Source organism: Spodoptera frugiperda, chromosome 31, assembly GCF_023101765.2.
Source record: "Spodoptera frugiperda isolate SF20-4 chromosome 31, AGI-APGP_CSIRO_Sfru_2.0, whole genome shotgun sequence".
NCBI classification, from domain to species: domain Eukaryota; kingdom Metazoa; phylum Arthropoda; class Insecta; order Lepidoptera; family Noctuidae; genus Spodoptera; species Spodoptera frugiperda.
Genome location: NC_064242.1, coordinates 11,863,958 through 11,878,404, shown reverse-complemented (window position 1 = coordinate 11,878,404; position 14,447 = coordinate 11,863,958). Strand labels below are relative to the sequence as shown.

Below are 14,447 nucleotides of genomic sequence, written 5' to 3'. Positions count from 1 at the left end.
GTAGTTCATTTTCCTTCTTGAGACCAGATATACATATTGATTCAACATTCAGTTTTGGATTCAAGAGTTTCTATGGAACTTCAAAATGTCTTTTAACTTAAGCGAAATGTGGTTAGTGTGGTTTAGTCCTTTGCTTTATTGATAAAATAACTTATTTGTCGGCTCAGCTTGCAAGGTTTTTTTTTTCAATCAATCTATTACAAGATCCAAAATTAAGGCTGACGATAGTCCGTAAAATGTGGCTTACTAAAGGACTACATCCAGTGATACCTCCTCAGCTACTCTCAGTAAATCTCCTCGATAGGTTCATCACACTATAGTATCTCTTCAGTCTCGAGAACTTAACGATGTCGTCTCCATGTATTTTGCGGCCATTTCATTTCGATGTCGTCGTTACACATTTGTAGTTTTCGCTATACTTCTCTATCTATTATTTTGCAAGGCATTATTAAAGTGGACTTCACTATTTAACCGCTAATCAATTTTTGCATCTTTTACAGAGTTTGCTGAAACTCTGGACATAGAAAACCATACAGTACGAGTGAAACTACTAACAAAAAATCGAGGACCTATAAAACATAGACAATATTTATTTAGCTAAATAAATTCAATGTTAGAACTACAAATCGATAGCTTAATCAGCAAACAACACAAGAGCCCAACCCTTTAATCAGACCGCAAGACATATAGACCCCATCAATAGCTTATCTGGCCAACCAACGAACATCGTTTAAACTTTTTATTACTACGCCATGTCATAATGTTACATTACAGTGAAATGTGTGTTTATTATGAAAACATGAGGTGAAATATTCATTGGTTGAATGATTGAATGACAGTGGCCGCGTACTAAGCCACTCGGCGATAGAGGGTTAAGAAAAAAAAATCACCCTGTTGCAAATTACGAGTGCAGCTCAAATTATGTTATGGATTACGGAATGAGACAGTAAAGTATTGTTATTGCTTATTTTAATAAGACATATTTCAAATTAGTTACTATGTTGGTTTTTCTGTCAATAAGACATGATGGAGTTGTTTTTCTTTCGTTAAAATATGATAAAGCGGCTCGTTCTTTAGATAACTAGCTTTTTTGTAGTTTTTTTTTTTAAGTAGTGGCTTATTGTTGGAAAATAGACTGTCACAAAGCAGAAACATAAAAACGCTGTTTTGTAGTTAGTGTAAATAATATATTTTTCCGAATACTTATACTGATCCCTTCAAGATTAAAAAACGTGACGAGAAAATAATATAAATATTTTTTTATTGTATTATTTATTTTCCTATTTTTTATATTAAATTTTGAAGTTGTAAATAGTTTAGTCTTACTCATTATTATTAAATCATATTAGGTAATAATTTAACAGTCTAAAATAAAAATCTATTTATATTTAAAAGGCCAAAGCAAATAATAATATTTGCTATATTCAATTGAATACAATTACGTCAATTTGATTTTAAGGAAAATTTTAATAAAAATCTTTTATTATAAAAATTCGTAGGTAATTGGTACATCTAAATTTAACTAACACCAAACGAAACAGGTAAATATGAGTTCAAAACTAAATAAAACATGGGTTTATCCAAAATTTTCCGCAACACCTTACCTACACTGTGATATCGACGCTGGAAAGGCAAAATGTATTAAGCGCCACTTTGGTCGAAAATGAGTTATATATACCGTTGGAATCGCCTGATTTTTCTCTTTCGAATGGTCTATGTCTCGCCTTAATTTGAGCACTTTGATGGCGGTTAATACACCGGTGATTTTAGACTTTTTCGTATATTTTTTTGTTTTAAATCCATTCATTTTTTTACTTTGGCTCATAAAGCGTACATGATAGTAACAAACTATTGATAAGTCATTTATACCTGCTTAAGTTTACAACTAGATTGGTTTTAAATCTCTTTACCTTTCCATTTTTCTAAAAAGTAACGCAATAAAACATTTTACAGATTGGCAATTATTATAAAATCTAAACATAAGTCAATTTACTTGTAAATAAAATATATGTTTTTTGCGTTTAAAACATTTTACTTTTCTGCATGTTACAATTATTTGGACGTTAAAACAATTTTATCCAAAACATTTTATTACTAAAATGGTTGATAATACAATTTTACCTGAAGCTATTCTAATGTGTTTGTAGCACTTAAATTAATTTACCTAATGTAAAATTAATTGCATTTGTGAGTTAACCCTCCCAAAAAAGATTGATAAATACCAAACTATGGTGGTTAGACGGTAGTTCAAGACTGTAATTCACCGAGACCGCGGCTGTTAATCAGGGCCGAGAGCGTTGCGCGGGCGCTTCAGTTACCCATGCGCTGTCGACGAGGGAGTTCACGCTCGCTGTCGCAATACACTGTTCGTAAATATGAGGAGTACCTTAGTTTGCAAACGTGTAATGCCAAAAAGAATTTACCAGATACTGATATAGAAGATGTTGATATAGAAGAAGATTTTTAATTTTCCAAAATGTGATTATTTTTATATATCGTCACGCTCTTTATCCCCGAAGGGATAGGCAGCGGTGCACATTATGCCACGTAACGCCACTGTATAATGTACACCCACTTTTCACAATTTATGTTGTAAGGCCCATGTAATAGGTGAGCCTATTGCCATACATCGGACACATTTCTAGATTCCATGCTATTACTGAGAAATTTTCGAAAAACCGAAAAAAGCCCAGCAATAATTCGCCCAACCCGGGTATTGCCCTAGCTTGCCCAGTAATCGCACTTGCAACCACTCGGCCAAGGAGGCAGTCATTATTTCAATATAAGATTAAGTGAGATTATATTTTACACTTATAAGATTAATACTGAGACAAATGATGTTGATGAAGTTTCATGTTATCTATGTCTTGAATATGTTTCCAAAGTCTGATTGTTTTTCATTTTGTATTTGATTAGTATAAGTCTAAGTACAAGTGTACCTATTAACTTGTGATATCTGATCTCTACTAGGTATACTTAAAAGTATTGCCTTTCCATGTTCCGTACCAAAATGGCAAAACTGTTGGGCCTACATAGTTGAAACTTTGTAGGTTGATGTATTCTGGTAACCGCTATTTGGATTTCGAATAAAAATTAATAAATTAAAAGGGGCACCCCATACATGGAAATGATTCAAAAAGTTTTAACCTATTCGTGATGGGTGTCTATCGATAATACTTTAAAAAAGACATTAAGGTTCCTAAAACCAATTTTCGTTAAAATCAATTGTTTGAAAGATAGACGTTTCCAAAGTAGAAAAATGAGTGCCCCCTCTCTAACATTTAAAATATGGGAGGGACAAAACTAAAAAAAAAAAATATATGCTGTAAATTTCATTTGAAACTTTCAAAGAAAATTGGTTTGAACGAGATATCATTATTACTTTTTCAGAAATAATACTAATAGAACTCGTCCGTGAACGGTGGCGGTGTGTCCTGTATGGGCTGAGCACCGCCAAGTCCTCAGGGATGTGGTCGGCGACGGTGACCTCTCGCGCCCGTCACTGGTTCAGGCCATGGTGCGGAGCGAGGGGGACTGGGATGCCGTCTCCACCTTTTGCGAAGCAGTCATGCTAGCTACGGAGAAGGCGGGGCGCGTGAGAGAACAAACCTCCTCACGTCCCAGCCGTCGCGTGAGACACTCCGGGCGTCGGGGATCGCGGGACGATCTCCGGCCACCGTAAGTGCGGGTCTGCGGACGGCGAGCAAGGGTAGCTCGCCGCCCGACCAGAACCAGACCCGTGCGTGCGGATCGGATCATCTTGAGCTTCTGGGCGTAACTTTATCGCTTACACTAAACTTCGGCTCTTATATAGAGTCGAAGGCGCATCTGGCTGGTAGAAAGTTGGGTATCCTCTGGTGGGTGAGACGGTACTTCACACCGAAACAACTGCTGAGCCTGTACCAAGCGCAGGTTCGGTCAGGTATGGATTACTGTTCTCACCTTTGGGACGGCTCGGCTAAATACCAGATCAAAGCGCTAGAAAACATCGAAAAGCGTGCCAAGAAGCTCATCAATGATGATGCGCTTGTAGAGGCCCGGCTTCAAAGCGTCGAACACTGGCGCAAGGTCGCAAGCCTTTCCGTTTTTTACCAGATACATTTCGGAGAGTGTGTGGGGGAATTGCACAACTTGATTCCCCCGAGTCCTTTCCATTATCGAACCACAAGACAATCGGCGAGGCGTCACCGTTTCATGGTAGATATCCCACCCACTCGCACGAAGCGCTTCACTCCAAGCTTCCATGTGCGAACTGTTAGAGAGTGGGATTCTTTGCCGGAGTCTGTGTTTCCTGATGGGTATAACCTGGGTGTTTTCTAAGCCCGAGTGAATAGGTTGCTTATGGGCAGACGTGCTCCATCGTAGGCTGCGTCATCACTTACCACCAGGCAAGATAGCGGCTAAACGTCGACCCATCAAACGTAATAAAAAAGTGCATTTTCAAAAAACGCAAATATAACTTTGTCGTTCATACAAACACTATGTATAACGAAGTTATTTTATAACTTTTATATTATGCCATCTACTTGCTGCTACGGAACCCCTCATGGGCGGGTCTGACTCGCACTTGGCCGGTTTTTTTAAGACTGATTGATCTCAGAAGTAAGTGGTTTATATTTTTTCTTCATTTTGCGATGAAAAGCCCTTTTAAAAATTTTTTTTGCGTAATTTAGTTTTACCCGTAACTTCCATTATTCATTAATATTGTGAGATAATACTTAAAGCCCAGCGAAAACTTTAGCTTAATGCAAGATAAGACATTTTAGTTTTCATGGTCTGACTTGACCGGGCCTGATAAAACATTTTACTTAGACGTGTTAGTATGCTTTACAGAATATAACACATTTTATCTAGCTCATTTATGCAGCTTTTTGTTCGTTAAAACATGTTTTACCTGGACACGGTGAGTACGGTCAACTGACTTAAGTCAATTTTACCTAACCAAGATTATGGCCTGCATTGTATTAACTCCAAAATCTTGGACACGAAGACACTTACATTATTTTCTATTGTTACATTTCATAGTAAACGTTATTCGTAATAACTATTTTGAGTTTCAATGAAAAAGCTCCAGTAATTAATTAGTTATGATTTTTTTTGCAAAATTTGAAACTTCAAATCGCTCTACTGAACAATTCACATAATGGCGGTTAATACATTTTGCCTTTCCAGCGTCGATATGGAGTTCAACGATCTATGATTCAAAAACCTCATTAAATATACTTAACCTAACTTCATAGCGTTTAATCCTCGAAAGAGTTGGCAGATGTGAACTTCTCTGCGCCAATTATGTTATGAGTCTTATGTAAAAGAGGGTGAATCTATTGCCACATACTGGACAAAATTTCAGACTCCAGGTTACTATAATTAAGACTTTTCAGATGTCTGAAATACACCTAATAATACTATGTTTACATAATAATAAAAAAAAAAACAAAATAAATAGGTACGCATATTCCTATAATGTCATGTATTACTTTACCTATCACGGGATCATATTATTTCCACTACTCAACCAACGAGACAGAACAAGAAATCTTCCTAATTCTTATTTATGAACAAAAACAAAACAAAACATCTGACAGTTTTTATTTACTTCCCAAAAAAACAAAAACTCCCATCAAATACTACCATACACAATCAGCTGCTTGAAGAATTAACCGGTCCGGTACATAGTACACAAAAATCGATACAATACAACATCGATCACGAATCGATTGGTCCGATTATCGGTAATTTCGTTACGTACCAAAAACTGGGCCCAAATACCTGCATCACAACTTGAGTGAATACTTCTATAATGAAATGACAATTACCTACGACAACCGGGACTTGCGACCTTACTGAACTGAGAATCGAACTGTTCATACTAAACTTACTACATGTTCTCGATTGATTATCGCACTTAAAATGACTGTATCTACCATAATTTCTTACTTCCATTAAGCTCGTACAGTACCTAAGAAAAAGTTTTTAAAGTAAGATCACCTTACACTTTTGGTAAATGTATCTAATTATTTGTATATTGCAGAAATATAATAAAAATAATTGCATTTTAACAGTAACTTTATTAGGTATCTAAGAAATCCACTAGGTAGTAAACTAAAAATACTAGCTGCGTTGTTAGCTAGTATTTTTAGTTTACGTGACTTCGAAATGTTCGTGTCTTCGAGAAATAAATGTAATAAATCACCGCGTAGTACTCGTGTACTACATCTTGGAGAAGCCAGCCATTGTTTGTATCACCACACATGCCAAATAGGCTGAACATCAAAGATTGTTTACGACCAACTATTTAGCTCGTTTCCTTTTTACGTTTCGTAATTTTCTTTCGTGGAACCATTACCACTGGTAGGGGCGAGCATTTATCCAACGTTCGATTGTTTTATAAATAAAGGCGACCGCAAAAAATACTATCGATCAATCGTGCGAAAGTCAAGCGATGGGACCAGATAAAGATATCCCACAGGAATCTCATCTCTCCAACTAAAGATTTAAGATGTATTTCTCATTGTTCCTCACTTAAGGGCATTACTCGGCGAATGATGACACAGCAGTCTAAAACAAACCTTATATTTATTAGTAAAGGTTTAATTCCGATCGGCGTGTAATGACGTCATATTCGTGCGTCTACGAACGTGAAAGATTTTATACGAGAGCTGTCCAAACATTTTATACTTTCAAATCTGTGCGCTTATCTGTAGTGATGATCTGAAGAGTGTTATCTTGGCCGGATCAGCTCATGGGAGGTTCCTTAGATCTTTATTACATGGGCCGGCGTGGTGCATCCACACGGTTACGTTTTATTAAGTAATAATGAGCAACAATTACAATTCTTTAAATGTTAAGACACTTTAATGATGTTATAAAGTCGAATTAGCGCAATGTTGGCATACATCGGATTCAGATCAAATCGATTGGAAATCGTTTGGATTTTGTAACTCAGCGCGGTTTAGCAGTAAATTTTAAAAGCATTCCAACTCGATACTTGTGTTAAATACAGATCTTCTTACTTCTTTTCTTACGCAATTCGAAGCTCCGGTATCTGCGATTGGAATTTTTGCTCGAAAATTTTTAATCACTCGAATAAGTAGTATTCACCTATTTTTGTAATATAAGTATGGTTTAAGAATCGAAAACTACGTTGGAAAAGTATTTTTTTTATACACTAGTCTACATCTTTATCTTACAAATATTACAAATTCGAAAGTTTGTGAGTTTATGTGTATGTTTGTTACTCAATTACGTTAAAACGGCTGAAGGGATCGGCATGAAATTTGGAACAAGGGTAGATATTGGTCTAGAATAACACATAGGATATTTTTATCCCAGGGGAATGCGGGTGAAGCCGCTGGCAGAAGCTAGTATTTTTATATGTACAATTATGGCTGTTACGACACGATCACCCCAATTAGTTTCACCTGAAAATGTATGTTATGTTCGTGCTGAGAAATTGCTATGCAGTCACTAATTACAGACAGTTAATGAATTAAATCCAACTGCACCAACGAAAGCAATACATCAAAACAATTGACCACCGATGACAATATTTTAACCTTAACAGTTCTAGATATGCAAATGTCATTGCAAAAATATTTTTAAAAATGGCGCCCAATTGGACCAGCTGGACTAAGGTACTAAATAACTCAGGGAGACAAGTTTATGGCTAGACTTTATCATTAATCAAAAATAAAATGCATAAAGATCGAATCAACGGTCATAAGGTTTTTAATAGGCAGTTAAAATGTTTGCAAAACTGCGCTAATGAGCGCCGTCATAACAATAAAGCATGAAGTACGTGTCCAAGGGAATTGTTTTTGTTTTTATTTCCAAACAATATGATCATTTGTAGTACAAATAAGTATTACTGTTCTTGCGGCTTGTTATTAAATCTTTAATATTATTATAGTCTCCAACCTGTTGACCGTGTAAGCTTTGCAGTGGGTAATTTTCCTTTATTAATATTTTGTGTTTTAATACAATTTTCTTTTTTTTTATTATTTCCACAGAACGTTCAAAATTTTATTTTCACTACACATTTGGCAAAATAGCCATTGGTAGGTAATTTATACGGGATCGATGTCTACACGGGATAATTCTATTGCTTAATAAACTCTTCAGAGACTGTACCAGAATTGTATTTGGAAAGAAACTGTAACCTTTAGTACGAGTTTGCTTTACGTCCAACGAAAACGAAACAAAAGCGCGTTGGGCGCTCTGATTGGTTGGTTCATTCGCGCCGGCCAATCGGACTCATTTTCGGTCAACGTAAAGTAAACTCGTACTAAGAATACTGATCCTAATATTGATTTTTAAAAATCCTAGTATCCAATCCCTACGCAAGACCCCAGTGTGTCCACCGCACTGCTCCAGAACCGCTCATATTTCGATTCCCCGTCAAATTATGCTATTGTGTCCATTGCTCACTTTATTCCTCTACGTCAACTGGATGACATGTTTATTGTAGACGGACGGGTGATGGCCAAGATGGCTGATCGAAGATAAGATTATATTCAGAGCATTTCGGCGAAAACCTGATGAAGGATCATAAATAATTTGATTGTGTTGTAAATATGGATTTTGTAGAAACATTGGAAGCATTGGGCTCAATTGATCTGTTTGCTTATAGATCAGGTTGTTTAGGAACATCATTTGACTGCGGAACTAGCTGAAGATGAATGGTGGTTTAGGATTTACGCTACACACCTGTCGCCTTCTCCTGTCGTTCATAACGATATTACCGATCATGATAAACTATGACATGATTATAATATGTACATTATCCATTGTAATGCATGGTAGTTAGAAATGTATCCAAGTCTCATGAAGGAACTTAAGTTATACATTATTCCTGACTTTGGTCGCTTGTATTTTATACGTTTGACATAATGATGGGTTCAATTAAAACCCTAATAAGAATTTCTCGTAAGTAACACCTTTGCTAAACTTCAGGGTATCAATGAATAATCAAACAGTACAAACCCGAAAAGCAGCTTCATTTCAAAGACAGGTGCTTAGATACCACAAGTAAATTCATACAGTTTCCATAATCAACGAGTTTCTAAAACTAGCGCCTATTATACCTAAGCACCTGGACTTGATAGAAAAACTTCGTCACTTAAGTATAAATAAAATAACTAAAAGACAAAATAATAGGAGTTAATAGCCTCGAAGAAATATAGCGGCTCTTCACACCATTCAACAAAATGTATATGGTCAAAACTTGCTTATATGGCCACACAGGATTTTCTAACAACTGAATGAATCTTTTATTGTAGCGGTAGCGTATTTACTTTGTGAAAAGGGGGCCTGTGCGCCGTGTGCAAAAGGCAGTGATGTAAGCATGAGTCAAGAAACGACACAAATACCCTTTTCAGTAACATAACGGTGAAATGTATCAAAAATATACGAAAACGTCTCGCTATCATAAAGTTAAGCTAATCATTATTTATAGTTGTATTAATTATGTATATGACAAATGTCCATAGCCGTCCTTATGGCGTGTTAGCGAAATTGTTAGAACAACAATATTTGTAGCGCGGCACCTTTTTGTGTCGCCCACTGCAAGCAGGCGGCGTCAAGGATTGGGTGGCCCAAGTTATAAGATATAGCGGAATCGTCACGAGTTTGAGAGATTTGTGCGGATCGCTGAGTAAGCGCGTAGTATAATATTCGTATGTGTGTAGTATAGACATCTATACTGCTTATAATACAGAAAATGTCAAGGAATCTTGTCCCAGCAAACCATCAACTTTTTCTATTCGTTTTTATCATTAAATCAAACGTTTAACACAAGAAATAAAACTAGTATTCACTTATTTTAGGAAGGCCTCGAGTAGAGAAACAATATTTTGAGAAGTATTTAAATTATATCTTGATATTTTGACGAGTAACTATGTAGGTACAGAACCTAGAATATAACTAACTGAATATCAATGCTCACTCATCTGCTGACTGACTGTTAAAAACGATACTAGGTCATTTCGCAATAGCTACAAGACCATCTCATTACCATAACCAAATCGCTTCACCACGTAACTTGCACCAAACTAAATGAACAGTCAATTAAGTGTATCGCCTACGCCGAATCCGCGACATGACGATCGATACATTCTATAATATTCATTATAAATTGCGTTATATGTCTGTTTATACCTACACATTTGTAAAGGTCGGAGAGCATTGGATGTCGTATCGTATGCTTTTGGGGATTTCCACGTGGCATAACATCTGATTACAAGGTTGAATTGGGTCAATGTCATACTATTGAAATAACATAGATCTGACTATATTTGTTTTATAAGTTGTTTACTTTGGTGTGTTCTAAAATTAGCCTATAAAGTTATCTTTCTGTTTTTTTTTACATATGGTCAGTACCAATAATATTTCACCTATCTCGTACGGAGCTTACTCATAGAAAAACTACCCCTAGACGCGCAACGTGTCTTCTTTTTTTCAATGTCCATTTTAGATACGTTTGATTAATATCTTAAATGCTTTCATGAAAAAGACTGCCAGAAGACAAATTTTAACAAGATTCAATTAAGAATCGCAACCCTCTTTCTGTAAAGCATAAAAGGTTAACTAAAAGGGGAGACGAGCGACGTAAAAGTCCCCCAATAAAACAACTGAATATTATTTCTTTGAGTAATATTAATAACAACAATAAAGTTATAACAGTGTCATAATTTCTTGATAACCTCTTATAAATTGCAGAGAACAATCATTTAAAAAAATACACGTACAATACAGTGTATTAAAATAAGTTGCTGTAGAAAAAGTGGTAGTCAAACAACGTTGCCAGAACACCACAAGATGGTGACCATAAGCGAAAATTATTATCGATAATAATCAATAACTTTCCACGACAAAAAACTGCGATTAACGTATTGATGAAAGCTCTTTCGGCCGACGAGACAAAAGTCCACTGTCCAAATGTTGTATAAACCTTTATAACAATGACAACAAGGTTCAATATTGTCTATAGAGCCACGAACAATAAAAGAGCGAACATTCTCCAAATTAAATGTCAAAAATGAATGAAAAAATGCAATCATCCCGTCAGTCCACAGGAACGATAAACGTTTACAATAAAAATGCCTTCAACTGGACAAACTATGACGTAAAGCAACAGTTACAACCACACAAACATCCGATAGAGCATACCATGTAGATAGAATCGATTCTCGATACTATTAGAATCGATTTAAAAAATTAAAATTAATTTGTCCTTTCAGATGTCAATGCGTGAAGAATAACAATCGCAAATCGATAACGGTATGGTTTTTCACGTTATTTCTTACCGTTGTTCATATGAGGTAAGATGGGTCGTAATGATGCAATTACGTTTAACGACAATTGGTGACGTTTTTATTGTAATCGGTTAGCAAAACTTTTTCAGTAAACAGTAATATCATAGCGTAACATTTAGGAGTACTGTATAAATTAACTTTACATATCAGATCACATTTACAAGACATTTAATTACATTTAATGCAAATTAATAACTAGTGCACTTTCCATTGTTATCTCACATCTATAATTCTACTATCTCAAGTCCGATCAAATTTATCTGGACTATAACCATTAATCACCAAGCTCCGAATTATTCTCGCATTAAACTTGGCATTTTGACAACAATAAATATCGATATAATCGAATCAACCGTCGATACAATCTTATCGATTTGCACACACTACTCACTAAATAGCAGTCTCAACATTAACTGCGATTAATATCGATATAAATGAAATAACAATCGATTAATTTCATCGACAAACTCTCGAATGTCGACTGTCGTTATCTTGAAAGTTTTAACAACAATTAAAATGAGTATATCGATAATCGGTATGATCGAATCAACAATCGATTAGTTTATCGATTTATCGATGAATATGTTATATGTATAGCTAGAGGGCACTTTTGGTATTCATAGTCTCAATACTGACGACCGACGTGACAGGTTGATAGTGCATGAGATAAATAGGCTAAATACCTACTAGCTGATGGACGAACCATACAATTCAATAGTGAATATGTGATACAATGTTAATTTGACATATTCAAAAAAATATTAACATTATTTTCAGAAAGACCACAAACCATTCATAACTCCATCTGTTAGCCACTTTTCTATAATTCAATCACCTATGTAGCTAGATAACTTTTAATTTAAAATGATTTACTCTAATTTAAAATGAGGCAAACTCATCACTTATTCTCCCCTTTTATCACTACAAAAACATCGACACTCAAAATTAATGCAACGACCAACTCACTAAGAGATAGCATCTCTAAATTTCACGGCAGTTTAAAAAATCGTGTTAAACTAATTTGCATGATTCAATCAACGCTTGCAGAAAAATTGGGAAGCGTGGTGAAATTTATGGGGTATCGAGAAAGCCACCTAACAGTATCGTTTGGAACACTTCCGTAAGGAGATGTGCTTGCATCGCCATGATTGAAAGGTTTTTTTTACAGACAGAATATACCCGTCTTGGTAATCAAAACGTACTTTTTGTTTTAGCATGATTCGAATAAATTGTGGTATAGATAGTTTGAAGTCAAAGATATGCTGAACGTGAAGAGTTTTTAAAAGAAACTGTAGACCACAAGGCATATGGCTGCCTTCTACTGAGTCACTATATATCAATCCTTGATGAAGAAGTAGTAGTGTTACAAATAATCCCAAACCTACATAATGAATGGTGGTCATGCCAATTTGAAATAGGACTAAACTTGTTACCTACCATAAGCAGATTTTTATTGATCTTCAGCGAACACAAAATACTCCAACAAAGACACTTTAAAAAGCAAACCTTATTCCCTATCTCCGGATAATTCCCAAACCCGGCAACCAGATGCGGATAGCTATAAAACTGATCACAACCTCATTGTGGGTTCAACAACGTCTGACCCGCAATTTTAATCAGTTGATAGCGATGATCGACGATTATTGTGTTAAATTCGATACATCAAGAACGATGGGAGACTCGTAAGGCCTGCCCCTATTTATTGAATCTGATAGGTAAATTGATGTGATATATTATATTGTTTACAGGTGTAAGATGGGAAAATTTTGGTCAATATTTTCTTTTTATAGTGTATCATTTTTTAACCTGTGACTAGACAATGATTTCAAAATTCTTACTACGCACTAACGCATCGGCAGGTGTTAGTTTGGTCTGAAAAGGAGGTGAGCCTAAAGACCAATCTCAATCCCAAACTCATTTTTTTTTAAATCTCAATCATATTTTTTACACATATCGCTATTTAAACTTTAAGTCGCGCATTTTCCTATTTTGTGAACTTATTTGATAAAAAATAAGATTTTCGCATTTTTCCTTCTATTCAATAAAACATGCTTACTGTTAGTAAATTCATTCATATCACTAACGGTACTCACTCGTAATAAAAGCTTCACGAAAATAATTTGGTACGCTGTCATTTTTTATCAAAATGCATATTCTTTAATACACACTTTAATCGACGACTTCGGTCCCAAGTTGCATGTTATCTTAACTGATGACTACTGCCACCTCCTGGCTATTTTGTAAGCACAATATATTTGACAAATGACTAGATACTTTTCTGGTCTTTAAACTTAATTTCTTAATAGATAATAATAGTTGCTTGGAGCAATACTAGGGAATAAATGACCTTAATGATGTACAGGTGATGTACACATCATTAAGGTCATTTATTCCCTGCTACTAAAATGTACTAAAACACCTAAAAGGCTGTTGGTGAAGGACCTACCTGAATAATGGGACGGAGAAGTTAATAGTTTTTAATGGCGACTCATAATATATAATTGGTACAACATAGCCTACGGATAGAGTCTTTTACACCGTCGAAGAAATTTTCAACCATAGTCTCACTTTGATGTTATCAAATTGCAATAATGTCTACGAATCTAGATTCTTATGTTTCAAATAAAATTGTATTTCTCGTGAATATCAATGTAGGGATAGAATCTTTTATAACACTTATTAGGAAAAACTTCATCCTTCAAGTAGACAAATAGATAGGAAGCCACTTTTGATCACCAAAGCAAAAAACAAATTAAGTTTCTGTCTGTCGGTTAGTCGTCTAGTGAAGATTCTCGTTCCAAAGTGTGGATTCCTATGGAATACTACATAGGTTTATTCTTTTTCAATCAGGTCCATCTCCAAAATATCTACAAAGAAAACCAACAGCAGTACACCAACCATCAGTTTAAAAAAGTAGCAGTACCGCAATTAATTGAAGAAGGTCCACATAAGAAATAAATGCAACAAAAAAGAAATTCCTTGTACATTTTTATTACACGTCCCCATCTTCGCCACTCCACTGTCCGTCAATCTTTATCGACGACGGGTCTCGAATTAACGCCGGAATATTATCATCAAACAAATTGTTTTGCAGTGTTCTCGGTAACACCGAAATTGTTAAGTGCTTACTTATTT

At 35.4% G+C, this 14,447-nt stretch overlaps 1 protein-coding gene and 1 long non-coding RNA gene across 4 annotated transcripts in view; one reads left to right on the top strand and one right to left on the bottom strand.

Moving 5' to 3' along the window:
• Nucleotides 1-4,296, top strand: part of LOC126912924 (uncharacterized) — a 213,685-nt gene extending 209,389 nt beyond the window's left edge. Inside the window, exon 2 of the long non-coding RNA XR_007707518.1 lies at nucleotides 2,611-4,296. This is a non-coding gene — a long non-coding RNA (uncharacterized LOC126912924). The remainder of the gene's footprint in view (nucleotides 1-2,610) is intronic.
• The window catches only part of LOC118276513 (serum response factor homolog), a 230,352-nt gene that overhangs the window by 172,246 nt on the left and 43,659 nt on the right, over nucleotides 1-14,447 (bottom strand). The window lies entirely within an intron of this gene.